Genomic DNA, 25,949 nt, shown 5'->3' on the forward strand with positions numbered 1-25,949 from the left:
TTTAACTTGCTTATTGGAACTCCTTGAACGAATAAGGAAGACAAAGGGAAGCCCATTAATGTACTATACTTAGATTTCCAGAAGGAATTTAAACAAGGTTTCATATAAAAGGGTATTATGTTTTACACCAGCAGTTTATGCAGCAAACAAACTGCATGAGCTGTAAAAAAAACTATGTTTCAAGTCTAAGGGGAGTGGTCCTTAATGAAATCCATGAGGACCAATCAGGGGTCTTTTCACATTAAGTCAACAGGAGCCTCCAAGACAGTCTAAGGCTTGACGGCAGTCAGTCAGGGTGCTCTCTGTTTGGGGGATTGCACATTTACAGTCCAGGGAATGGTTCACAGTCAGTCTTGGGGCTTCTTAACAGTCTATCTGGAGGTTAGTACTTACACAGTCAGTAAATGTACTATCAAAGTTTGTGAGAAGATTTGTAGCTCGGGTGCTCGTTGTTGTGGTTCTGTTCGCCGAGCTAACAGAACCACAACAAATGTACTATCATTCAAGGGTTTGTGTACTTTTTGTCCGGTTCTGTCAGGTTAGGTCTCTTAATGGCTTCCAGGTCTGTCCAATGATGGCAAGGTGTAAAGGAGTAGAGACTGCAGGTAGGAGACTGGGGATTGGGGGCTCCAGATTGCGAAGCAGGGGGGATAATGATTGCAAACTGGGGACCCTGTATAGTCAGAGGAGGACACATTAAAGCACCTCATATGCCAGGGCAGGGGTAGGGGCAGGGGCTGGTGGGAAAGGTGGGCAGGTACAGGATCATGTATGAGGTTAGGTAGGGACTTCACCTGAGGTCAAAGCCTATGGGGTTGACAGGGCGACCTGCCTGAAAGTGTATTTGAATGACTGGGGACATTTAAAGGCAGAACCTGGGAATTTCTGACTGAGCAGTGTTTGTCATTGGCTTCCATTGTCCTAGAAATTGTAACTGTGCAATAGAGAAGAAAATGGATACACCACACTTGCAGTGGATGGAGGTGAGTGCCTCAACATGTGAGGGGGGATGGGCAGAGCCTCCAAAACCCAGTGAAGTGAGGTCCATGTGGACCCACTCCCTGTGGAGGACACACAGCAGTGAGTTCCCAGCCCCTGTATGCTATACATCTCCCAGGCCCAAACCTTGCTGCCTATTTCATTCACCGTTAGTCAATGATGCCACATCAATGTCTGTTGACCTGCACAAAAGGTGCACAGTTTCCAGAGACCACTCAAAATGCGATGTTCATTCTGCCCAACCATTATGCAACAGCTTCGCGAGTCATGCATTACTCCATAGAAATATCACACATGTGAACTGACATCTGAACTCACACAGTGACAGCTTCATTAAGTGGCTACAGGGAGACACAAGCAAACGATTCAGTGGTGTTCTCAGCAAAGTTCAACAAATTTCAGATTTTATTTACAGTGAGATGGCACCTGTACCACTAATACACCCTTCTTTCTTTCCCTCCCACTACATCACTGTGCTCCCCATGTTCCGCAACTTTGGTAGAGGAAGCTTACTCTACACTGGAGTCGAATGGCCACTGAGGTTTGGATGGGTGATCCTGGTGGTGGTGCACAGATATCTACAAGGTCCTGGCATACTGAGTTTGTCCATCTCAGAGGTAGGTACACCCCTATTAGTTTGAACTGCCACTGGGCCCTGAGGAGGTCAGGCAGGGTGGAGTTGGAAGGTCCAATCCCCTCTAGAGTACCCTGAGAGGAGATTTCAGAGGACCCTGTCTGTGGTTCCTCTTGCAGTTGGTTGCGTCCTAGCACCACCCTGTTTCCTCATGAGGAAGGGGCACCTGGAGTGAGGTCAAGGTGGTCTGTCCCATCTGTAACCTTGCTGTTTCTGCTGAGGACCAATGTCTGGACAATGGCATAGAGATCTTGGCACGTATCTTGGCATGAGACTGCTGGACCTGTTCCTCCATGACAGCTGCCAACCTGTCCATGAGGCAGCCAGATCATTACATGCTTGAGCAGCTGGGTCCCCATAGTATAGTTGCAGTCCTTCAGCCTCTGGGCTATGAGGTCATTGCCTCCCACATACCTACCTGGTGTCCCTGTGCGTCCCTGTGCATGTGAACAAAGTACTTAATTGCCAACATCACAGGGTACTCTCCTGCCTGTGGACTGAGTGGGTACCTGTTCTCCAACAGTCCTCTGAGTGCCAACGTCAGAAGGCATTTATTCTTTGTCCAGCTCTAGAGATGTGGCAGTGAGGTGCTCAGCAGTTTGTGCTCCGAACTCAAATCTGGCTTATGTTCCCACTGAGGTGTTTGTATCGGTGTGCTGGTGGGATGTGCAGAAGATGGCACTGACAATGCTTTCTCTGAGGCCTCAGAACTCTCCTCCTCAGAGATGCTGGGGAGGACTTTCTTACAGATGGCTCTCTTGATAGATAATTGAGACAGTGGACACCCCACTTGATCCTGGAAGATACACGAGAGAGAAGACATTATAGCCATTGGTGTGCAATGAATGGATTTAATGTCAAGTTGCAGTGGAATGAAGAGTGGTACTTATTCGGTTGGCAGGACATGGGGTGTCTCAGCATCCCCGCAAGAGAGATTGACGAGAGATGTGTGTAGTAGCAAAGATAGTGTGAGTGTGATAGAAAGTAGACAGTAGGTAGGAAGAGTGTGGCACTTACCATTGCAGAACAGAAAAGGTCATTCACCTTCCTCCTCCAGGGCATCCCTCCAGGTTGTTGAGACGGCACTGATCTGAATGGCAACCTCAAGCCAGGATGGATTTCTCTGCGGTCTGCTCAGCTGGGGCTCCTGGAGGCAAACAGTGCTCCTGTCCAGCAGGACCTCCAGGTCCCTATCAGAAATTCAGAGTGCAAATTCCTCCTGTCCAGCATCCTTCCAAATTCATCTGGAAGCAGGTAGCTTCGGAATGCCAGTGGTTCTCTGGGTACGCCAATATGTGACGGGCATAAAGGAGGTCAGTCTATCCCATGGTATCCACTGAGTGGTGAACAACATTCCCTCTGAACTGCGCAGTTATTGGAAAGTCCTGCCCATATCGATCATCAAGCCACTGCATGACTTCTGTTTCTGGAAATTGCTGCCAGGTATGAACCTCCAGGGTAGGTGGACAAGGAAGAAAGATTAGAGTGAGTGCTGGCGGTCTGGAGTGGGATAGAGTCAGGCTAGCATCGGATGTGGCGAGAACTCTCACTAGGCCTCACAGAGAGGAAGTCTCCGTGAATCTCCACAAAATTGACACTTAGTCAAAATGCAATAAGATTCAGCCCTGAACATTTGCCACCCGCCCAACTAACTTTGTCCGCATGTCTTTCTATAAGGTTCCTCCCAATAGGAGGGTCATGAACAACAGAATTATTCCAACCAAATTGAAAATGCTGTAAATCTGAAGTGAAAAGAGAAAATGTTGGAAATTCACAGTATGTCAGCCAACATCTGTAAAGAGAGGGACCTCCAGACTAGCACAAAGAAAACACAGCTCCAGTTTCCTATCTGTAAACCTGTCTCTGATCTTGACTGATGCTCTCTGCTTCAGTTATATTTCCCAGCTTTCTCTGCTTTTATTAAACATTAATAAATGGATGTTTGGCATCCAACTGAAAGAAGTGAAACCGCATTGAGGAAACTGATGCTGAAATTTCACCACTTTGTCCTCTACAACTTCACCTTTTGAAATGTAATCACATTAATAATGTTTTGCTATCCAACTACAATTCACTTTGTTCTCACTCCTTCCAGGCAATCTGAAAGCCCAGACAGCTATGAATACATTGGTTTGCCATTTTTCTTTGTCACAGTCTAATGGAAGTTTTTTTTTTAAATGTGCCCAAACTCAAACACAACCATTTACATAATGACTCCAGCCTCTGCCAATCTCTGATTCATCCCAGGATTAATCTGCTTCAGAAAACTAATCATGAAATTGAATTGGCTGCAAAATGTCAAAAGCTATGGGGACTGGAGAGAGAAGCCTGTCTGATTAAATGACCAGATTTATGAGTTTGAACAAAAACAGCCGACATGGGTCTGAGCTCTTACCAGAAATCTAGGAGCAGTACAGGAGATTTGCTTTCAAGATCCAGCAAACTGTTTAAAGTTTGAAACAAGGTTTTTTTTAAATGCAGGAAGATTTACACACTCTACGTTACTCTGAATTTGAATTTAGAAATGTCATATTCTAAATTACAGTGCCTTTGAGCTTTTATGAGAAGTTATTATGATGAAAACATGTGTATGAAAACTGTAAAGAATAATCTATATTCAAGGATTTAAAACCAATTTCCAAATCTTGACAAAGACAAACTATATATTCAAGTTAAACTCCATTAAATAGATTAGTCAGTAAATAACACAGACTGGCATTTGTTTGGGGCCAATCTTTTCCTTCCCCTCTTGCTTCTTTCCCTTAGCTGTCCATCACTGACAAAGAAAAGCTTCTCAGCAGTTATTAGTGTTTAATCCTTGTCAAAATCCCACATGTTTTTGCACGTAAGTTAATTCAAACCTTTAGCCTGGGTTTATCACACTGCATTGTACAATATATATAGTGTGATTTATAGTCATAACAAATCAACAGAAAGATAGGAAATAAAATAAATATCCAGTTGATGAGAGTTAATTTGTGATGAGGCACAGATTAAGTTCACTTCCCACTAGATCTTTGAATCCCAGAGGCAAAGTCTCTCTCTTGACCGTGACTTAATATAATGCAAAAGTGTAGACTAGCACTTCAGAACAAACATCCAAATATACATGTATGTATGATGAGGAGGCAATCCCACAGCCTTTGAATACTTACTGTGACAACATGAAGCACTTGTTTCCACTTGACTCCCGCATTTTATTCACAAGGCATTAAAAACTGGCTTGCAATCAGAACATATGCCACTCAAGACAAGGGAAGGACATTGTTTGAAACTTATCTTCAGGATCTGGGCAATGCTGGCAAAGACACAATTATTGACTATCCCGGATAATTCAGTGACTTGTTAGTGAACCACGTACTGGAAACATAGACCAGGTAGGATGCTTCAAGGCATGGGTGAAGTAGTCAGGTCTTTATAGACATTTTCACTCCTAGTGTTAGACCATAAATCATCAAATTTGTTAAATTTAATTTTACAACTTGCTGTGTTGTAACTTAAACTCTGGACTGTTTGCCCAGCATCATGACAATGACACTACTATCGGTTATTTTTCAAGCTTGAGAGAGGAGCCAAGTGACACAAGGCACATATAATGTGGATTTAAGCATGTTGCCTGCCTTTTTCAGATAGATTGGTAATTGGAAGTCTTTCTCATCAAAACAGTTACATATTCCAGGTTCCAATATCTTTTTTTTAAAATCAGTTTGCTCCTTTTCAAAATATTCGATTCAACCTGATGCTTTCACACAATGAAGACCTTTCAAACAAGCTTCAAAATAAATCTGTGGAAAGCTTTCAAAGTATAAACTCTCCAGCTACCCATGTGATAATAGAAAAATAATTGCTGTATATCAGCTTATAACATATTGTGTAGACTAGAGAATTCAAAATAACTGTTTAATAACCATGATACAATAATAATACTTATCAGCTTGTTCATTTACTATTCAATGTTGCCATTTGACAGCTAGAATCTAAAAACACATCTAAGAGGCAAAGAAAATCAGTAGAAATATGGATTGAATTTCTAAAGCTAAAGTATTTGGAAGAAAGGCTTTCTGCTTGTAGTGCTTAGCGTGCTATAAAATCCAGCAACTATCAGAACAAATGGAAACTTTCTCAAGAAGTGAGGGTTTTTCAGTGAGAGTAAACTAGTCAATTGAGCTTAAACCTATCCAGAGTAAAAAGTGGAAAACAACACAAATAGGGTGGCATAGTGGTTAGCACTGCTGCCTTGCAGCGCCAGTGTCTTGGGTTCAATTCCAGCCTTGGGCGACTGTCTCTCAGGAGCTTGCACATTCTCCCAGTGTCTGTGTGGGTTTCCTCCTGCAGGCAAGGTGAATTGGTTCTGCTAAATTGCCCATAGTGTTAGGTGCATTACTCAGAGGGAAATGGCTCTGGGTGGGTTACTCTTTGGAGGGTTGGTGTTGGCCTGTTTCCACACTGTAGGGAATCTAATCAGAAATCCTTCCAACTACGCAGAAGATCAACAGTTCAGCTAAGAAGTGTCTTTGCATTCACATTTTGTAAGAGCTTTCCATTTTAAAGTACCTCTTAAAGCTTTATCCTACCTCTTCTGAATTGGCTGAGGACAGTTCTACCAACTCCACTCAGCCTTCAGTACCAAATTTGATTTGACACTCTTTGTGTGAGAGTATGCACAGCAAGCAACATCTAGCGATTTAATTGGAATATCAAATCAGGGCAGAGATAAATAGGCTAAGATCATATTGTAAGGAACGTCAGACTTGAGGGACTGAACCTATTTTGTTGTCTGTCTTTCAATGTTCCCAAATACAAGGGGCATCACAGCTCTGATCCAGGTTTCATCTGATGTCCACATGAACACATTCCAGCAGGTAATCACTGGACTAAGCTCAGGAACCCTGGGCAGTTATTTTCTTCCCTGCTCCTACTCCAGTGATGCTGAGATCAAACCGTAGCTCAGCTAACAAGATCCACTAAGTCACATATTAGGAACTGAACCTAGGACTGTTGTGATCTGTGTGTTAAGTACAATATTGAACATCAAACATATCAACTGAATCGCAAGAAAAGCAAACTAAATATTCTTAACATTGTGGCTGTTTCTATATGCAATACTGCTAGAAAGTGGAACAAGATCAATTTGAGTAAAATTAATTACTGCACATAGTTAGCTTAATGCCATTAATATAAAAGTAATTTCTCTAATCCAGTAATGGGATAGAAGGTGATTTCTCAGCACTAAGGGTCTAATCCAATTTGAACTGAACAGTATAAGTCAGCCAAACCAAACATTGCCGCATCGAGGCTATTTTGTTTTATTATTCACTTTTGTTCGGAATGACATAATGGAAAAGTGGGAGCGGAGCCAGGTTTTCACTCTGCCATTGAGGAGGCATGGAACAATATCATTAGTGAGCTGTAGCTGACTTATAGTGGCCTCAGCAGAAAGGCTTTTTACTGTGTCCTTGTGATCTGGTATCCAGCCACTCAGGTTTTCATTTTTGTCACTGTCAAATAAGTTAGACAAAGTATACTGCTTTTTCCATTTATTTATGGGAAGCAGACATTACTGACAAGGCCAACATTCACTGCCCATCACTGGCGGTGGTGAGCCACTATTTTGAACTACTTCAGTCTATGATATAAGCTCATGTTGGTTGGAAAAGAGTTCCTGGATTTTGACAATGCAATGAACACTGGTACATATTCAGATGGTATGCAACTTGCAGGGATTCTTCTAGGTGGTGAGGTTTCCATACACTTGCTGCCCTTGTCCTTCTAGGTGGTAGAGGTTGTGGGCTTCAAAGATGCTGTCAAAGAGGCTTTGGTGTGCTGCTGAAGTGCATCTTGTAGATGGCATACACTGCTGCCGGTGTGCATTGATGGTGAAAGAAATGAATGTTGAAGGTGTTGATAGGGTGCACTCGAGTATTGCTGCACTCATCCAGGAAAGTCAGGAGTATTTCCAACACTCCTGTCTTCTATCTTGTAGACACTAATGGAATTTCAATTCTATACCTCAGGCTAATATTGCTAATAGCATAGTTAGATATTTCTCGTTTGTAACCGAGTTTTGCAAGACTTGGCCACACAGCTGAAAAACCACGCCTCCTGGACCTTGGAGTTTAAAGTTTGCAAGTCAAACTTTCACAGACTTCAACCACAGCAAGTTGTCCACTAGCAGCTTCTATTTTAAGTGTAAATTCTGTTTCATGTCCCTGTATGTTTAAGTTGATTATCCAAAAACTTTGTTGACACTCTTTACATTCATCTTCAGCAGCAGAATTGTACTCCAACACAATCTGGAAGCTCATGGCCCAGCATACCCCCCAGTCAACCATTACAGTGAAGCAAGAGGATCAACTCTGGTTCAATGGAGAGTGCAGGATGGCATGCCAAGAGCAGTACTGGGCACACCTCAGAGTGAGGAGTCATCCTAGTTAAGCTACCAAACTGTACTACTTGCATGGCAAACAGCATCATCAGCAAGTGATAGACAGAACTATGTGATCCCACAATCAACAGATCAGATCTGAGCTCTGAAATCTTCTGACATCCAGTCACAAGTGACAACTCACTGGTGAAGGAGGCTCCACAAATATCCCCATCCTCAATGATGGAAAAACCCAGTGTATCAGTGTAAAAGAGAGGGTTGAAGCATTCGCAGCAATCTTCAACCAGAAGTGGATGATCCATCTCAGCCTCCTAAAGCAGTCTCCAGCATCACAGGTGCCAATCTCCAACCAATGGATTCAGTCCATGTGATATAAAGAAATGGTCGGAGGCACTGAATACTGCAAAACAATGGATCCTGACAACATTCCAGCAATAGCACTGATGACTTGTGCTCCAGAACCTGACACTCCCCTAGAGTCAAAATGTGTGGTGCTGGAAAAGCACAGCCAGTCAGGCAGCATTTAAGGAGCAGGAGAGCTGACGTTTCAAACATAGGCCCTTCATCAAGATTGATTCAGTCCTAGGTCGAGTCCCTAATTTGACACTCCCTTAGACAAGCTCTTCCAAAACAGTTACAACATTGGCATCTACTCAACAATGTAGAAAATTGCCCAAGTACATCCCGTATCTAAAAAGCAGGACAAATCAAACCCAGCCAATCACCATGCCATCAGCCTACTCTTGATCATCAGTAAAGTGATGGAAAGCATCATCAACAGTGCTATCAAGCAGACCCTGCTCAGCAATAACCTGCTCAGTGACACCCAGTTTGGGTTCAGCCAGGACCTCTCAGCTCCTGACCTCATTACAGCATTGGTTCAAACATCAATAAAAGAGCTGAATTCCAGAGGTGAGGTGAGAGTGACAACCCTCAACATCAAAAACTCATTTGACTAAGTTTGGCACCAAGGTACCCTAGAAAAATTGGAACCAATGGGAATCAGGGGGCAAACTCTCTACTGGTTAGAGTCATCCCTGGAGCATAGAAAGATGTTTGTGGTTGTTGGAGGTCAGTCACCTCAGCTCCAGGACATCTGTGCCGGAGTTCCTCAGTACAGTGTCCTTGGGCCAATCATCTTCAGCTGCTTCATCAATGACTTTCCCACAATCACAGGGTCAGAAGTGGGAATGTTCACCGATGAATCCACAATATTCAGTTACATTTACAACAGCTCAGATACTGAAGCAGTCCATGTTCAAATGCACCTATACTTGGACAATATCCAGGCTTGGACTGACAATGGCAAGCAACGTTTGCAACACACAAGTGCCAGGCAATACCATCTCCAATAAGAGACAATCTAACTAACATCCCTTGACTTTCAATGGTGTTACCATCACTGAATTCCCCCACTATCAACATCCTGGAGGGTTACCACTGACCAGAAACTTGACTGGATTCATGATAATAAATAGTGGCTACAAGAGCCGGTCAGAAACTAGGAGTACTTCAACAAGTAACAACTCATCTCGTGACTTCCTAAAAGGAATAAATCTACAAGGTATAAGTCAGGATGTCATGGAGTATTCCCCACTTGCCTGGATGGGTGCAGCTCCAACAACACTCAAAAACCTCAACACTATCCAGGACAAAGCATCCTGCTTGGTATCCACAAAAATCTATCCCCTCCCCAATAAATGTTCAGTAGCAGAAGTGTGTACTATTTATGACTTGCATTGCAAAATTCACTAAAGATCCTTAAGCAGCACCAACCAAACCCATGATCACTTCCATCTGGAAAGGCAAGGGCAGCATATACATAGAACACCACCACCTGCAAGTTCGCCTGCAAGCCACTCACCATCCTGATTTGGAAATATATCACCATTCCTTCACTGTGGCAATGTCAACCTTCTGGAATTCCCTCCCTCTCAGCATTGTGGGTCTACCTACAACACACGGACTGCAGCAGTTCAAAAAGGCAGCTCACCACCAATTTTTCAAGGGCAACTAGGGACAGGCAATAAATGTTGGCCCAGCCAGAGATACCCACGTTCCATGAGTGAATAAAAAAACCTAAAAATGTTGTCTTAATTTTCTCTTCTTCATCCTTAATTTCCTAAAATTTGATTCGTGTTATAATTTCCACCTTTACAGCATTTTCCTTTCACAGGACACTTACTTTGCTTCTACAATAATGAACATGCCTCTGCCTTCTGGTATTTTTAAAGTATCCCAGTTGGCCACATTTATAGCTCTCACCTCAAATAAAAGCAAAGTACTGCAGGTGCTAGAAATCTGAGAGGATCAGAGAATGCTGGAGAAAATCAGTCAGTCTTGCAGCATCTGTGAAGAGAGGAACAGTTAACATGTTGAATCCAATATGACTCTTCTACAGCATATTTCTGTTTCTACTGTAGTGCCCAGCTGCCCCTGCTGGCCATTTATTGCACTTGCTGTACTCTTTTGACCTCCATCTTGAATAACTTAACATAGTCAATGGATTCATTCTCATTTTTTTGGCCATTTGGTGGGCTTGCAGAATAGTGAGGTCACCATCTTTGGGCCTATCCATTAGACCACATCAGAAGAATCCCTGACTTTTCCTTATAGAACTGACTGATTTTGGCCTCCACCAACATAGAAAATTGTATTTCCTATTCCAACATGAGGCCCTCCTTGGATTGAAGAAAATCCGAGCAGTTCACAAATAATGTTCAGGGAGGAAATCTGCCACCCGTACGTGGCCTGGTTTACATGTTACTGCAGAGTAAGGTGGATGGCTTAACTACCCTCTGAAATGGCACAGCAAGCAACCCAGTTCAAGGGATAGCCAACAAAAGTTGCCATTGTCAGCAGTGCCCATTTCTCTTAAAAGAATAAAGCAAAAAGAAAGTGCCTTATTCCTCCTGTTATAGGTCTCCCTGTGTCCCAGCAGCATAACTACAAGGGAGTACAACTTTTGGCTATCTGCCTACTTTGCTCTCTTTCCCTTCTCCAACTGCTTCACCTTGTATAACTAGAATATTCATTTTAATTCTGAAGTTAACATCATTTAACAGGCTGTCATCATGTTCAATGACAGCAATGAACTGTATCAACTATAAAGATGGAAATATATGTTAATGGAGTGACTGTGTTAATTAGCCTCTGAAACACACTTCTGGTCTTCCTGTGCACTGTTGCACCCCACACTCTTGTGCGTGCTTGTGCATTAAAGCTCATGCCAATGAGTACAAAATAAAAACAGAAAATGCTAAAATGCCAGCATGTCATGGTACATTTCATAATATTTTGACTTTCCGATGAGTTTGCTCTGGTTAATGTTCTGAACAAATAGCTCCACTTAATATCATCAGAACACACTGAAAATACTCAGCAATGTTCAAAAATGCATTAACATACTGGGTGAGATCATTTATCAGGGCCATATGTTTAGACTTTGTTGAATGGCTTATTCACTTAATTCTAGTTATTAGACAGTTCAGATTTTTAGTGTAAATTGCCAACTTCAATTGATCAGCAATAGCTGATCATTTTAAGTAATCTACTGTGCTAATCAATGTCAATGTTTTGGATAATTTACCAAATTAATGTGATTGAAACTCTAGCCTTGTTCAATCTTATTTATTTTGTCCTTAAAGCAAATATTCAATAAGTTGTACTTGCTTGGAAGCTTGTCTTGCCTGCTGAACTTAATAGAGAAGGGACTGTTAAGGGACTAGGATGCCCAGTGATGATCCATCTTCCAGTTCCTTTTATCCACCTCCAAACTACTTCATTGCTTACAGAGCAAAAACTTACTTTGCTGCTGGCCCTAAGTACAGAAAACTCCTCCTTAAACTTTTCTTTGCAAAATGTGAATTACTCTACCAACAGTGTGGGTTCAATTCCCACACCAGCTGAGATTGCCATGAAGGACTTTCCTCCTCAACTTCTCATTCACCTGGGGAATGGTGACTTCAGATTAAATCTCTTTCTCTAATGAGAGAGCAGCCCTAGGGTCCATTAGGACTATAGCAACTTTGCCTTTATATGGCTGATCCAATTTGGTATTCAGTCAATGATAACCCTCTCTAGGATGCTGATCATGGGTGCTTCAGCAATGGTAATACCATTGCATGTCAAGGGGAAATGGTTAGATTCGTTCTTGCTGGAAATGGCCACTGCCTGGCACTTGTGTGGTGCACATGTTACTTGCTTCTTGCCATCAGCCATTGTAAAATCTTGTCACTTATGGCAAACCAGAAGGTGACAAATCCTGTATAATTAGGAAAATATGAAAATTACCCTCTTGTTAGGCAAAATGAAAAAGGAGAATATTTTTGAAGGTGAGAGATAAGTAAATGTTGGTGTTCAGAGGGACTTGAATTACCTTGTACATTATTCACAGAAGTTAATATACAGGTAACAGGAAGACAATGGGCATGTTAGATTTTATTGCAAGCATATTGAAATGCACATGTTAGGCAGTCTTCCTGCAGTTATTAAAACAGAAATCGCTGTAAAAGCTCAGCAAGTCTGGCAGCATCTGTGGAAAGATATCAGTGTTAACGTTTCAGGTCGTTTGACTCTTTCTTAGTTACACTGTAAATGGCATTGGTAACACCATTGGCGAATGTGCAGTTTTTTTTTAACCTAAGAAAGGATATATTTTCCTGAGAGGGATTGCAGTGAAGTTTCATTAGCTTGTTTGTAGGGATGAGAGGACTGTTCTATGATGGGCGATTGTGTGAATGAAACTATATGCACAGGACATGAAAAGATTGAAATGTGATCCCTTTGGAATGTAAACACTCTTGCAACATGATAGAGTGCATGCTAGAAAGCTGTCTCACCTGGCTGGAAAGTTTTAAAACTAGGGGCTGTAGTCTCAGATTAAGGAGTAGTGCATTTAAAGCTGAGGTCAGGAGCCATTTTACTCAGTGTTGAAAATATCACCAAAAGGATTGTAGCTGCCTAGTTGTTGAGTATATCAAAGGCAGAGATGATACATTCTTAGGTATTGAGGGAATCAATGGAAATGGGGATTCGGCAGAAAGTGAAGTTGATGTAGAAGTTCAAGTCATACACTATGGCTATACATTTCGCCCCACCCACATTATACATGAGCTCTACTATTGCACTGGCACTAAAAAGTTCAATCTTCCCCATAACATTCCAATAATGAAGGCATACAAAGGATTAAGGTATGGACTACATGTTAGCTTAACAATTTAAGATTGTTGTTTGGCTAGTCAACGCAAATTCCCCAGATATTACTGAGAAGTGCTTAAAAGGTTGACTGGGTTAAAATTACTTAAGTCTGCCTCGTTGCATTGAAATCTAGCTGTTTTCCCCTTGTTACTGAACTCTATAGCAATTGAATAATTTGCTTGCCTTTTTTTTGTAAAGTTTTTAGATACTTTTACAAAATTACAAAATTAGTACAAAATAGTGTAACCACTTTATAATATAATAGCAACAACAATATAAATAAAGAAAACAGGCTACTAATCTACTCTACAAACGACCAAAACACAAATGAGGGTATTAAAAAACTAACAAAAAAAGAAATAAAAAAAAAGCTTTCAAAACAGAATTATACCAAGTCATAATAAGATAGCTTAATTCACATTCAATAAAGTTAAAACACTCAACACACTCTCATCGCAGCTCTCCATCAGTGGTAGCAATAGCAAGTAGACCCGTATTTATACGGGATTCTTCCACCCAGGGGTCCCCGAACCGACAGACATCATCCTCACAGTCAGACAAAGGCCCTAGATAATATGGCCGATACTTCTACATCGATACAACTCAAGAAAGGCTGCCATTTTCGATAAAACAATCCTGTTTTCTGGTGCACCATATTTGTAAGGATGTCCAGGGGAATATGTTCCATGACTATCCTATGCCAGTTCAAGAGTCATAGAGATGCACAGCATGGAAACAGGCTCTTCGGTCCAACCCATCCATGCCGACCAGATATCCCAACCCAATCTCGTCCCACCTGCCAGCACCCAGCCCACATCCCTCCAAATCCTTCCTATTCATATACCCATCGAAATGCCTTTTAAATCCTGCAATTGTACCAGCCTCCACCACTTCCTCTGGCAGCCCATTCCATACTCACACCACCCTCTGTGTGAAAAAGTTGCCCAGTAGGTCTCTTTTATATCTTTCCCCTCTCATCTAAACCTATGCCCTCTACTCTGGGCTCCCTGACCACAGGGAAAAGACTTTGTCTATTTATCCTATCCATGCCCCTCATAATTTTGTAAACCTCTATAAGGTCACCCTCAGCCTCCGACGCTCCAGGGAAAACAGCCCTAGCCTGTTTAGCCTCTCCCTGTAGCTCAAATTCTCCAACCCTGGCAACATCCTTGTAAATCTTTTCTGAACCCTTTCAAGTTTCACAACATCCTTCCGATAGGAAGACCAGAATTGCACACAATATTCCAACAGTGGCCTAATCAATGCCCTGTACAGCCACAACATGACCTCCAACTCCTGTACTCAATACTCTAACCAATAAAGGAAAGCATACCAAACACCTTCTTCACTATCCTATCTATCTGCGACTCCACATTCAAGGAGCTATGAACCTGCACTCCAAGGTCTCTTTGTTTAGCAACATTCCCTAGGACCTCACCATTAAGTCTATAAGTCCTGCTAAGATTTCCTGGGGGACTCTCCGATATCCAGCTCACTAAAATGTTTTTCCGCGCACAAAAAGAGAGGATAGTAAACAGTTTCTGCCCATGTACATCTAGAGAGGGAAAGTTTGGAGAACCCAAAAGGAGAGACACTGGATCCAACCCAATCTCAGTTCCCAAGATCTTTGCCAAGGCATTCGCTACACTGTCCAGTACCTGCAGATCTTTTGGCATGTCCTCAAACAATGAGTGAGAGTATCGACTTCTATTTTGCACTTAGGGCACACTGGGGGCACTCCTATCTTAAACTTTGCAAGCCATTCTGGCACCATGTGTGCCATATGAAGTATCTTCAATTGAATAGCTTGAGGCCTATTACATATAGAGATCTTCCTAGCATTTTCCCAGACGTCCTCCCACATCTCTGAGGAGATTTCCACTCTTCGTTCTTGAGTCCAGGTTTTATATAGTTGTTCCATGTCCTTCGACACATTATTACCTAGCAAGTGATAGAGAGTACTGACCAGGGCACCCACTGGCCGAAACACTATTCTCTCCATGTCCAATTTGTAAGGATTAACCCTCAACGTGATCTTTTTTTGTTTAAAGTCTTGAACTTGAAAGTATTGGAAGAGGTCCTTGCTAGGTAGCCCAAACTTCTGATGCAACTGCTTGAAGGACATCATGACTTCCCCATCAAATAGATCTCCCAAGCAGGAGACTCTTCTGGACTCCCAAAGTTTAAAACCAGTGTCTACCAAGCCTGACTGAAATACCAACATTCCCACTATAGGAGTGAATATGGGGAGGGGTGCTTTGTAAATTACCCTCACCCTAACGCATCATCCTCCAAGCTTTGACTGTTTCAGACAATTGGGCTTTTACAATGATCCGTGATAGTTCTCATCTTGTCCATAAACAACAGGCTGATGAGGGGGCATTTTGCCTGGGAAGCCTCGATGTCCAACCAAATTGATCATGGATCACAACAGGCCCAATCAGCCACACATGATAGCAAAGAGTTCAGTTGGTACTTCCTAAAGTTCGGAAATCTAGACACCCCCTTTCTTGTGAGAGCTGCAGTTTATCTAATTTGATAAGGGGCCATCTATGATGCCAAATAAAGGATCCGATCCAGGCATAAAGCCAACGCAGTGCTTGCCTCGGCAATATCAAAGGAAGCATTCTCATGGGGTATAAAAGGCAAGGGAGAACATTCATCTTGACCAGAGCTATTCTCCTCAACCAGGATATTGGGAGATCTTCCCAGCACCGAAGGTTCTGCCTTATGTTCTCGAACAACTGCACAGAGTTAGCCTTGGCAGTCTGCCACATCACCGATGAGTTTCTGGCCATACATAAGTTAATATCCCAGAGCGCTTTAAATTCCTGCAAAACGTATTCTACAAACTTACTACCTTTCAATAGGAAAGGGTCTATACGCCAGTGCTGGGAGTCCATCTCATCACCACCGGCCTTAACCTCCACATACACTGCCACGTGGTCAGAAGCAGCTATATTCCCTATTTTGCAGGATTGTACGGAATTCAAAAAGATCAAAGGGACAAAAAACTTATCAATTCTGGCATGGCACTTCTGTGGGTTAGAATAAAAGGTATAATCTCTACCCTCAGGGTGAAGACATCTCCACATATCTACCAGTCCTAACTCCCTATTCAAATCTACCAACTGCCTAGTTTGCAGAGATATACCCGCAGAGTCCCTAGGCATCTTGTCCACCTCGGGGTCGGTGATATGGTTGAAGTCTCCCCCTATAATTGTACGATGCATTCTGGAGTACGCATCTGTTACGAATTTAAAAGGATCTGCCGGAGGGCAAGATACATTCAGGATCCCATACTCCTCGCCATGTATTAGAGCTTTAAGTATAATAAACTACCCAGATGCATCCTTTATTTGGCTTAATATTTGAAATGGAAGATTCTTCCGGATGAGAATGATCACTCCTCTACTTTTTCAAGTTAAAAGATGAGAAGAACACCTGGCCTAATCCTCCCTGTTGCAGCTTCAAATGCTCCTTGTCAGTTAGGTGCATTTCCTGTAATAGGGCGACATCAACCTTCTCTTTTTTAAGACTTGGCAGTATCTTTTTCCTTTTAATTGGTGTGACTCCCTTTAACATTCCAGGTGCACCATTTAAACAAATGCCCACCCATTATTGTCCAGGAGAGTCTGAGACCCCCCAGGACGAAGAACCCCACTCATTGAGTACTAAGTAAAGACCGTAAACAATTCACATAGATTTAAAAATACCACTTTTAAAACTACTAAATCAGAACAGCTAAAAACTACTCCTAAGAAGTAATAACATAAAACACAATTAAAAGGAACTTTTCCTCTTGTCCACTGGGGGTACTCCGACCATCCAATAATCCCACCATGACTTCTTCCAGCTGGAGCCATGCCCTCACCCCAGACATCACAAAGTAAGATTAAACAAATACCAAATCTTATAACAAGGAAATTAAAAGTAGGTATCCAACCCATCCCTTCCACACTATTACCCTAGGCTTCTTGGCAAAGCAGCAACATGAGATAAAATATATAAAATTATAATCTCGACATATATTAAAGGAAAAATTGAAAACACCCCCCAACAACTAGGTAAACCAAGTAGATTACAAAAATAAGGAAAAGAAAGAAAGGGGGAAGGGACTGGAGGGGCAGAGGGAAAAGGGGTAAAATAGAATAATTGTCCCTATAATTCAGGCCATTCAGTCTATTCTACAGCGGCCAAAAAGTCTTCTGTCTTTTCCGGCAATTCAAAGTTAAACACAGGCCCTCCATGGTTGAAGCACAGTGTTATCTGATATCACATGGAGTAGTGAATATTCAGATCCCGCAGACGCCTCTTTGCCTCATCAAATGCCTTCCCATTATGAATCACGACCGGGGAGAAGTCCTGAAAGAGCATTATTCTTGATCCCTTGTACACCATAGCCTGGGGATCCTTCCCCAGTGCTTTCGAGGCCTCCAGCAACATTTGTTTGTCACTGGAGTGCTGGAGTGGCACTAGAACCAGGCGGGGGTGCTGGTCCGACCCAGGCCTGTACACTTTGACCCGGTGGGCCTGCTCAACCCACACCCTGCCTACCTCAGATTCCAGCCTCAGCAGTTATGGGAGCCATTGCTCCAGGAAGTTAACGAGCTGGCCTTCTTCCTCCCGTTTGGGAAGGCCTAGCAACTGATATTCTTCCAACACCTAGTCGACCTGCTCCTCCAAGGCCTGCACAAGGCGCTCCGGGGCCTGGGCCTGGCTCACGGAAGATTTGACCGCGGTCTTGGATGCTGCGGCCTGTTGCTCCCACCCCCGAAACACTGCCTGAGAGTCTGGATCCACAGATCATGCTTTCGTAGTATGACTGAGATCGATTCCAACCTGGCCCGGGTCTCCTCCAACGATGCATCGATCCTCCCTCGGAGTTTTATGAACTCCGAGACCAAGCTCGCCTCTGTAGATAAGCCCCCCAGGGCGGCCGTGGATGCATCTGTTGCTGTGGGGTGGGGGGGTTTCCCTGTCTGTTGCTCCCTTGCCTTTGGTCATGGTAAAGTGCAACAAACTGCTCAAGTTTGGTGCAAAATGGCTATCGCAGCCGGGATAAAACTATTTTTGGCAATTTAAGGGGTGAAGGGAGGGTAGGTGCCCCACTTTGTCTGGGTCCTGGGCAGAGCTCAAATCCCCCCATAATTTGTTTGTTTAATTAAGAAATAACCGCATAGTATGGAACTAGAGTCATGTAGGTCAGAAAAGATAGGGGCTCCTTACCCCTAGGACACTTATGATCCAGTTGGTTTATTATGAAATGTTTTCAGTTAATTGTTTCTACGACTAGCTCACAAATGAACACATGACCTCACCCATACTATAAACACTGTGCCAATGTATCAAGGTACTGTGGCAAGTCAGGCAGCACAGTGTAGATGACACTATAGTATTGGTGAGAACTAGGAAGACATTTGAAGAAATTGCTCTTATATATTGACACATCACATGGCTGCACTCCAAATGTAATTCATTGCAACGAGATGCACATTGGGATTTTTTTTTTGAGGATGTAATGAGGTGCTGGAGGACTGCAATTTATTTTTTCCCCTCACACAATTCAGCTAGCTGTAGCAGAAACTCCAAGAATATATATCAATGCAACAAACAGGCTTTCAAATATCAACCAGCAAGTTAAATCAAAATGTGTTCAGTCACGACTATCTTGCTCCTATCAGAAAAGAGATTGTTCAAATCCCTGGTTAGCACATCTCAAAAGCTAAAGTCACCGACAGTTTTTGCACAGACAAAGCTAGCTTCTTGAAATCTTGTAATGCACTCTCCGGTGTAATACAAGCTGATAGATTCTGCATCATCTGTTCAGTCTTCAGTATTGAACTTGAAACACCACGTTATTGAAGGTCTTGAGAAAATGCTGCTTAGAATTTAAAGGAATGGATGGGAAATCAGCAGAACCCTTCTGGGAAGGTAACCCTCTCCACTCAAAATACTCTTCTATCCTACATCTGGACAACTCAATACATAGCAGTATGGGGAAAGTCCCTTCTTGAATCTGAGATTCTACCAATGAATCATAGAGCTTTCTCACTTTGCCTACATCAACAAACACAAAATGATCAATCAGAATGCAAGATCTTAACCTGCTGGAGATTCCTTTTTGTTAATTTAGCAATGTTAGTCTGTTCAGTTCCATCGTCATTGCTGAAGTGATGGAGAGGAATTTAGTAGCTGCAGTAATTTGCTTATTAAATGAGTGACATTTACAGTTGCACAAGGGAATTCCAGGTAAATCAGTCACATTAAGTGTTGCAGCACTCCTGATGGAATATTTGTAATGAGCAAAATTTTCAGACTGCAAACTCACTCTGAATATCAACTTCTGGGAAGAACAGAAATGAAAAAGTTGAGCTGAAAAGTTCATATTCTTCAATAAGAGACTAACAATACAAGCTCCAAAACACACTGTGGAGTTCCTAGTTGTATCATCCCTAGGTGTACCATCACATGATCTTTGCCTCCAAATGACCTCCAATTAGTCAAAGTCTTTCTCCCCTTCTCAATCTACAATTTTTACTTAACAACAATCCTTCAGAAATCCTTTAATAGTTGGCACAAGCTTTGGGTACCTGGAATTCATGAAAGGTGCTATATAAATGCAAGTATTTATTTCCTTCTGAATGCCTTTTTTTCTCACCGTGATATTTATGGCAGTGATTGGAAAATTAATTTTGGACAGCACTGATCCAGACAAATTTTCAGCCAGAAAAGCAGCCCTCCTTTCCAAGTTGGAAGATAGGAATTCTGTACTCTTTGATCAGAAAGAGTCCTCATCACCTTTGCAATGGAAGTAACTACCCACTATTTTAACTGGATTAATGCTACTAGCCATGTTAGTTATGAATTTGTTGGTAATATTGTTTCTGAATTACAAGGTTCTGGGTTCAAGTTTAACTCCAGCGTTGGAACATAAAACCAAAGTTGATGTGTAGTGCAGAAGGAGAATTGCACTTACAGAAATGATATAATTCAGAAGAGTTGGTAAACTGATTGTACCTACCTATGTGGGTTGTTTTTCAGACTGGAGGCCTGTGACCAGTGGAGTGCCACAAGGATCGGTGCTAGGGCCTCTACTTTTTGTCATTTACATAAATGATTTGGATGAGAGAATAAGAGGTACAGTTAGTAAGTTTGGAGGTGTAGTGGACAGCGAAGAAGGTTACCTCAGATTACAACAGTATCTTGACCAAGTGGGCCAATGGGCTGAGAAGTGGCAAATGGAGTTTAATTAAGTTAAATGCAAGGTGCTGCATTTTGGGAAAGCAAATCTTAGCAGGACTTGTACACTTAATGGTAAGGTCCTAGGAAGTGTTGCTGAATAAAGAGACCTTAGAGTACAGGTTCATAGCTCCTTGTAAGTGAAGTCGTAGGTAGATTGGATAGCGAAGAAGGCGTTTGGTATGCTTTCTTTTATTGGTCAGAGTATCGAGTATAGAAGTTGGGAGGTCATGTTGCGGCTGTACAGGACATTGGTTAGGCAACTTTCCTGTCGGAAAGATGTTGCGAAACTTGAAAAGGTTCAGAAAAGATTTTCAAGGATATTGCCAGGGTTGGAGAATTTGAGGCTGAACAGGCTGGGGCTGTTTTCCCTGGAGCATTGGAGGTTGAGGAGTGACATTACAGAGGTTTACAAACTTATGAGGGGCATGGATAGGATAAATAGACGAAGTATTTTCCCTGGGGTCGAGGAGTCCAGAACTAGAGGACATAGGTTTAGGGTGAGAGGGGAAAGATATAAAACAGACCTAAGGGGCAACGTTTTCACACAGAGAGTGGTATGTATATGGAATGAGCTGCCAGAGGAAGTGGTAGAGGTTGGTACAATTGCAACATTTAAAAGGCATTTGGAAGGGTATATGAATAGAAAGGATTTGGAGGGATATGGGCCGGGTGCTGGCAGGTGGGACTAGATTGGGTTGGGATAGCTGGTCGGCATGGACAGGTTGGACTGAAGGGTCTGTTTCCACACTGTACATGTCTATGACTCTATCCTGTAGCACTGTGAGGAAGAGTTATCTTTGGTGTCATGGTCAGTATATATCCCTCAATCAGCATCACAAGAATGGGCTGCTTGGTCATCATGTTGCTTTCCATGGGAGCTTGTTAAATGTACATTGGATGCCACACATCCTACATTACAGCAGTGATTACACTTCAACAAGTATTTCATTGACTGTAAAGGGCTTTGTAACTTCTAGGGGTTTTGGAAGTGCTCTATAAATGCAATTATTTCCTTTCGATAATAGAACAATTTCAGAGAATTAATCAATCCTGCCGATTACAGGAGGTGTGGTGACTCAGTGATTAGCACTGCTGCCTCATAGCACCAGGGACCCGGAGTCGAGTCCACCCTTGGGTAATTGGCTGTGTGAAGTTTGCATGTCTGTGGAGAACTGGTGTGGACTCGATGGGCTGAATTTCCTGCGTCCACACTGTAGGGATTCTATGATTCATTATCGAATGATGAAGGATGGGTCTCTGCACTATCTGGGAAACCCCACAGCATCATCCTGTATTCATCTTTTAACCTGAATACCTCATAAATGCTTTTAAATAGTAATAAGATAGTTGCGTGAAAAGAGAACTGTCATTATTTTGAGCACCTCGATTAAATGTCATCTTAACTGTCATCTGATGTGAAATTTCCTTTTCTGAGGTAACATGTTTTGGCAGGTGAGAGTCATGGCACCTGGTCTGTTGCAGCCTTTGCTCACACAATCTTCCAATCTTCACCTTATTTAAAACACAACCCGGATCTTGGCCACATTTCTCAGGTGAATCAACAGCAGGAGAGGGAGAAGTGTTCATCACTGCCAGGATCTTCTGGTATTCAGTCTGCTGGCATCCTATTTAAAGCTCAGTGTAGTGTTACGACATGGGGTAAACCCTTCTGCTAATTTAAACCAGACACACAGAAAAGCTCACCTCGCCTCGTAATCTGTAAAATTATGAGTGACAAAGGACTACCAAAACCCACTATTTAAAGAAAAAATTAACAATACATTCTTTAACTCCAAGAAGAAAGAGAACATTAAACAACAACTATCTACACTGTAATCCTCCTTTGTCTGATCGATTTATCTACCTCCCATTCTACAATGATATACTGATCCGATAGAACCCTCCGATTAAGATTTGCAAAAAATTCAAATTTCAAACCAGTCAGCTGTGTTGATTCTCCTCTGAATCTTCCTCTGTAGATTTTTCTGGGTCTTTGGTTTTCTGCTGCACAGATTTCATGTGCACAGGTAGCTTTCAAAGGATGGTTTTGCAGGCAGTCTGTGTTCGTTGGTGCTCTTTGCCGCTCGGGCTAACTGTTTAAAATGCCAGATTTTTATATCCCAAAACATTGGATCGTCTCATTGGTTTGATGTCATCAAAACAGCACAATTCAAATTCAATTGGATTTTTGTATCTTGGGGCATAATTTAAACTGATTGACCAAATTCAAATTGTTGTGCAACATAGCAACTCAGCTTCAGCTATTTGTTTCAAAGCCAAATGTTACATTTTCAAATTTTTCAGCACACTCTGTGCTTGTTAAGTCCTTGCCAGCTTTCACTCTCTCTTAAAGGTACAATATACATCTACACCTTCATAACTGTAGTAAGATGAGTCCAGCCAGGATATCTAATAGATTATGGGGCAAATAACCCAGTCCTTCCAGAGAGCTCTGGCTCACAGATAAAAACAGGAGTGTCAGAGGCTGTGTTTACTCTAACAGCCAGCACTGAGCTAGTTTATACTGTGCACATGTAAATAAAAAGTGACTTGGTGATGGGATACCAGCCTTCATTGAGTTAATTCACCCAACTGCACACCATGTCTGATGCTGCAAGGCAGGAACAATCCTTCACAACGTGGTGTGCTTGACTGGTATCGCTAGAAGGGCTTTTGCCCGAAACGTTGATTTAGAAGCTCCTTGGATGCTGCCTGAACTGCTGTGCTCTTCCAGCACCACTAATCCAGAATCTGGTTTCCAGCATCTGCAATCATTGTTTTTACCTCATAACGGAGGAAAGCTCATCTCTCCCCACTCTTCACAAATGGGACATGGGTCCCAGGACAAACCCCAATAACTATAAGAGGAGCAGTCCTTGACTGACTGTAGCAGTACCACCTGAATGACTGTAGTCCCTTTCCACCCCACTAAGGACTTCAGGCGAGGCCATTTGCTTGAAGCACATGTATTTGCTGTATGACCTATCAACAAATGTTGCAGGATACTGAGGGAAGTTGGACTGCAAATTGCAGGGGCAGTGGCCCCAACCATTCAGTCTTTCCAGTCACAGAGGTGGTGCCAGAAGACTAGAGAATTGCAAACATTACACACTTATTCAGGCATGGTTATTAAGGATAAACCCAGCAATTACAGACCAGTCAGTTTAAAATGAGTGGTACGGCAACATCTAGAACTAATTATTCAGGGTAGAATTACTGGTAATCATGTTTCATTATCTTGCTAGGGTTTCTTGAAGAGGTAACAGAATTGAATTGAATTCAATTAAATTAGCTTTATTGTCACATGTACTCCCACGAGTACAGTGAAAGGTTTACAAGTCACTACTTATGGTGCCATCTTAGGTACAAGGTACCTGGGTACAGATTCTTGTGTACAAATCTAGGAATAATAAATTAGAAAAATAAAGAAACAAAAAGTTCAGAAAGGGTCGATGAGAGTAATGTTGTTTATTTAGTATACATGAACCTCCAAGAAGTGTTTGATTTAATGACATGCAACTAACTTATGAGAAAGTTATAGGTCATGAAATAAAAAGGGCAGTACCAACATGGATACAAAATTGTCTGTGTGATAGGAAACCAACAATAATGGTCAATTATTGCATTGCAGGCTGGAGGAAGATTTGTAGTGAGTTCTCAGGGTGTCAGTATTGAAATCCTTCCTTTTCCTGATATGTTTTAACAATCTGGATCTTGGTGGACAGGAACCAATTTCAAAGTTTGCAGAAGACGTTAAACTTGGAAACATTGCAAACTGTGAGGAAGACAATGTGGAATCTCAAAATGACATTAACATGTTGGTGGAGTTGGCAAAAGAAGTTTAATGCACAGAAGTGTGAGGTGATGCATTTTGGCAGTTTGATTAAAGGCAGACAATAGAAAATAAGCTGTCCAATTCTAAAGGGGGTGGCGAAGCAGAGGGACCTTAATGTACGTATACAAAGATTGTTAAAGATGGTAGGACAGGTGGAGAGAGCAGTTAATAAAGTGTACAGAATTCTGGGCTTTATTAACATGGACACAGAGTACAAGAGTAAGGAGGTTAGGATTCTCGATAGGACATCACCTAGTTCTGGGTACTACAGAATGGAACTGATGTGAACACGTTGGAGACATGCAGAAGAGATGTACAAAAATGTTTCCAAGAATGAGAAATGTCAATTATGAGAATAGATTGGAGAAGGTTGAACTTAGAAGGCTAAGAAGAGATCTGATAGAAGGTTTCAAAATCATGGCTAGACTCAGTAGAATATGTAGAGAGAAACTGTTCCTATTTGTAAAAACATCAGGAATAAAAGGGCACAGATTTAAAGATTTTGCAAAAGAAGCAAATGCGATGTGACCAAGAACTTTTTCACACAAATTTCTGCAATCCAGAATACACTGACTGGCGTGGGATTCAACCGAAGCTTTCCAGAGGACATTGGGTGATCAGTTTATTATATACAAGGGTATACAGAAAAGGCAGAAAGTGCCACTAAGTCATGATCCAAATTTTGAGAGCCAGTATGGACACAATAGGCTGAATGGCCTCCATTGCACCTTCATTCTTTTGTGATTCTGATGTATGATATGGATGTAGCATGATGCTACACAATGACATGTCCACTCCCTCGACTGTTCAATGCCTCCCAACCATGCAGGTACCTGCTCTCCTGTTCTGTCACCATACAGGCTGAATGTCAAGAAAGCAGTGTGATCCACAGAGGCTGGCAGCCTGGAAGTCAGCGCTGAAGCTAGTGGGTGTGCACAAAGAAAGCAAGCTAAAAGCTCCGAAATGCATACAAAACACTTCATGCAACGTAACCTGGCAGAACCATTTAAGTCATAGGTATCCCTGAGCTCTAAGTATTGAAAGACTGAAGTAGTGTGAACATTGGCCTTACAGCTTGGCGAGGCTACTGGTTTACCAATGCCAATGTGCATAGACAAGGGTTAAGAAAGGTGGCCAGGGACCTTGCAGAGATGCTGCTCTGAAGAAGATGTTAGATGATGACTGGAACAAGTATCTGATGAGATGCAGCTGCCAGGCATCCACTCTGATTCATGTGTCAGGAGTTTGCACTGTCGACTTTCTCATGATAGGAGAGGACAGTTAGAATTGGTTTATAAATGAGTTGAGGCTTTAATGCGATGCAAATGCATGGGAATATGTTCGCTGCCACTCAATAGCAAGTTTCTAATGTCATAATTTAAGACTTAAGGAGAAAATTGGGAAACCTCTTCTCAATGTTAACGTTTGTATTTATCTTTCTCTCCATATTTTCCTATCTTTCTCAACATCATTGCTCATGTCACACGAGGGAGGGGAAACCTCCAGGTCTATTCGTGAAGAACATGCAAATTCAGTTAGCTCAGTTGAGTGGACAGCTACTTTGTGCCACAGAGGGATACCAACAGCATGGGGTCAATTCCTGCATTGATTGATGTTAACAATGAAGGCCTTGCCTTCTCAACCTTGTCCTT

The 25,949-nt window shown here is 42.2% G+C and overlaps 1 protein-coding gene across 2 annotated transcripts in view; it reads right to left on the reverse strand.

Annotated features, from left to right (window-relative positions):
* Window positions 1-22,418, reverse strand: part of slc29a4a (solute carrier family 29 member 4a) — a 266,290-nt gene extending 243,872 nt beyond the window's left edge. Inside the window, exon 1 of one of the 2 annotated variants that reach the window (XM_072559348.1) lies at window positions 22,401-22,418. The gene's annotated coding sequence lies outside the window, so the exon portion shown is untranslated. Of the gene's footprint in view, window positions 1-10,283; window positions 10,303-22,400 lie in introns of those variants that run through there. The other variant, XM_072559345.1, reaches the window with a different exon arrangement.
* Window positions 22,419-25,949: the final 3,531 nt, after the last annotated feature.

Source organism: Chiloscyllium punctatum, chromosome 40, assembly GCF_047496795.1.
Source record: "Chiloscyllium punctatum isolate Juve2018m chromosome 40, sChiPun1.3, whole genome shotgun sequence".
NCBI lineage: Eukaryota > Metazoa > Chordata > Chondrichthyes > Orectolobiformes > Hemiscylliidae > Chiloscyllium > Chiloscyllium punctatum.